This window comes from Corapipo altera, unplaced genomic scaffold (genome assembly GCF_003945725.1).
Source record: "Corapipo altera isolate COAL_440 unplaced genomic scaffold, ASM394572v1 92515, whole genome shotgun sequence".
NCBI classification, from domain to species: domain Eukaryota; kingdom Metazoa; phylum Chordata; class Aves; order Passeriformes; family Pipridae; genus Corapipo; species Corapipo altera.
Window position 1 is genome coordinate 1 of NW_020888261.1, and position 3,051 is coordinate 3,051.

The 3,051-nt window shown below is 50.2% G+C and overlaps 1 long non-coding RNA gene across 2 annotated transcripts; it reads right to left on the reverse strand.

The window, feature by feature from the left end:
- Positions 1-6: 6 nt before the first annotated feature.
- On the reverse strand, positions 7-3,017 carry LOC113941909. 2 transcript variants are annotated; one of them, XR_003525795.1, is made up of 4 exons: positions 2,660-3,017; positions 1,382-1,490; positions 956-1,261; positions 7-425 (listed from the first exon to the last, which is right to left on the reverse strand). It is a non-coding gene; the product is annotated as an uncharacterized LOC113941909 (long non-coding RNA). The 2 variants fall into 2 exon arrangements; XR_003525796.1 differs by lacking the exon at positions 1,382-1,490.
- Positions 3,018-3,051: the final 34 nt, after the last annotated feature.

The following is a 3,051-nucleotide window of genomic DNA, read 5'->3' on the forward strand; positions in this document are numbered from 1 at the left end:
TGTTACATCTCAACACTCAGAGAACATTCCCCCTTTTTTCTTGACACTTGGCCATTAGGCCACTGTCTCATTATTTAAAGCAGAGTTTGACTCCTCAGTGACAACAACAGCTACAGCCCTGAATCATAACACAGGCTGAGACACAAACACAGATGGGAACTCTGAAGGATCCACTTGGTTCTGCTCACCAATCCAAAGGAGCATTCCTAACTCAAGAAGAGATCCCAGGTCCTTTTTCTGCAGCTTTAGCTGCTATAAATGTGATCCCCAAGACCTGCAAAGGCCCTTTCCCCTTCACCTGCAGGGGCTGGCAGTGCCACCACTCGACACGGCCCCAGTGGCTGGGCAGGAACGGAGGGGCTGGGGCGTCCAATCCATCGGCCCAGGCGGCACCAGGAGTTCCTGGAGTTCCTGCAGGGGAGAGCCTCAAGATTATGAAGGATTAGGAAGATCACTTTAAACTTTAATATGTCTATCTCCTGGAATATGGGGAGTTGGACAAGGCCTACTGGTGCAACAAGGACACACTCAAGGCTATCTATTAAAAGGATCTACCAGCACTCAAAAGCTATCACTATCCTTCTTGCAGGGGCAACTCAGCAAACTCTGTTGGCCAAGAGCCTCCAGGAGGATTTCCAGCTTTTGGGGCTCCCTTTTAACTATTTTTTCCATCACTGTAGCTGGCACTATCACCTGCCCTACAGGGGGAACAGCCCACAGAGTTCACTTGCAGGGATGCCATTAACTGCAAGTCCCTTCTCAGAGGGGGTCACTGCACACCTTGCCCTTTGTTTGTCCTCCCCACCAAAGATGCTTCCCACAGTTCTGAGTGATCTGGCAGACCCAGAGCTCTCCTCAGGGAATGCTTTAGCTGCTTAAAGGCTGCCCTTGCACCATCCAGCCAAGGCAGCAAATGCTTACAGGCTGTTCTTAAAGGTTGGCATAACAGTCTTACCACACATCCAGAAGGAGCAATCCAGAGTCCACCCGGTCCTACCATTCCCAGGAAGGCAGTTCATGGGCTGTCTGGGGCTCAGGGAGGAGTCAGGTGGCTGCTTTTCTTCCTTCCCACTTGCCAGATTTTCTCCTTCAAAAGCAAAGTTTTCCTGGCTTTCCTTGCTCAAGGAGATGCAGCAAAGGCCATCTTTTCCATCCAATACTGGAAACTGTTCGAGGTTGTCATTCAACGTGGTTCTCTCAGGTCCTGCATTCATCAATCATCTTGGCCATTGGTTTCTTGGCAGGTTCTTGCATTCACATTCTACAAGCAAACCAGGAGGAGCAAATTTAGCTGTTACTGCAACCAATCCAAGCTGGCATTCTGATTTTAAAGGATACTGGCTTTGCCTTACCAGGAGAGATCTCACATTAGGGGTAATACCTATAGGTCCTGCCCTCTTCCACTCTCCTGCAAGTCCACTGGCCCACACCACAGGAACAACTGCAGCTGCCACTTCTGTCGGGACCTTGCTGCTGACAGGAGTTATTCCCTGCACAACAAGAGCTGCTGCTTGGACACATTCAGTTTCAGAAATTACACTTTCAATATCCCCAGTTTGCAATTTCATTTCTGCCTCAACTTTTCCAATCAACCATCTCTGAGCACAAGTTTGGGAAAGTTTGGCAAAAAGGGCAACTGAGGAATTCCCCAATGTTTTTTTTCCCCAGTTTAACCCCTGTCACACCAATCACCTTAACACTGCCAGTCCTTAATTCTCCTGCTGTTTTGTTAAGGACTGAGGAAGTTGGACCTGTGTCTGACCAGGACATGTGCAAACCAAATGCTGGGGACTGGAACACACACCTTGCACTCCTGCAGCTCTTACCATTACATTCAAGAGTAAACAGCCAATTGTACCATCACTGCTCATTTCTTAATCCCAATCCCACACTGCTTTGGCACTTGGAGCACCACTTTTATCACCCAATTACAGCCCATGAGAGAGCTCCATGTCTAGCAGGGACAGGTGCACCTGGGATACTCTCAGCAATGCCTGAATCCATTGCAGGGACCTTGCTTTGAGCTCCCCAGGGCTGGGCACCCCGAGGATCTCCCCGAATAATCCTTTCGGTGCGCGCTGGAGTCCTCGGGGTGCCCCAGCCCGGGGGGCACCAACAGCACTGTCCCTCCAGGGGGGCCCTATTTGGTCCTAAATTGCAGGGGGATCTTGCCTGTGTCCCAGACTGGTCCGGGGATCTGAGGCCCTTCCCGAGAAAATCTCGGTGCCGGCATGAAGGCCCAGAGATCCCTTGGAGCCACGGGAGAGCAGGCACAGAGTCCCTCCTGGGGGCCAATTCTGCTGCCTGAAAACAGCTCTTCAAAGAAACCTCTAAGACTCAGCTGGTGAGTTTTAGAAGCCAGGCAATCTTTTATTCCTATGCTCTTGAATCATTCCAGCCTGCCAGGTGCCCTGGCCATCAGCTCCCAAAGGGCACACTGAGCTATCTCCACTGCAGCTGATATGGAAGCATTACAGGAGGATTCCTTTTCATTCCCTGCATTCCTGTTCAATATTCAGGACATTTTCCTACACTATTACCATACACACCTACCCTTAGAATGTTTCTAATGGGCTTCACCGAGGGCCTTCCCAGGTCTGCTCTGTCTGGAGCCCTCCAAGTCCTCAGTGCCTGCCTGAGGAACCTCAAGACAACTCACCTGCTGACACAGGAACTTGGTGCTGCTTGGCTGCTGCCTCACTTCCCTTCTTCCTTCTTTCTTCACCTCCCTTGGTTACTCCCTTTAAATCCCTTGGCTCAGCTCTGTGCAGTTTCCAGGCTACATCCCCCTGCAGAAAGGATCAGCCCTTGTTACATCTCAACACTCAGAGAACATTCCCCCTTTTTTCTTGACACTTGGCCATTAGGCCACTGTCTCATTATTTAAAGCAGAGTTTGACTCCTCAGTGACAACAACAGCTACAGCCCTGAATCATAACACAGGCTGAGACACAAACACAGATGGGAACTCTGAAGGATCCACTTGGTTCTGCTCACCAATCCAAAGGAGCATTCCTAACTCAAGAAGAGATCCCAGGTCCTTTTTCTGCA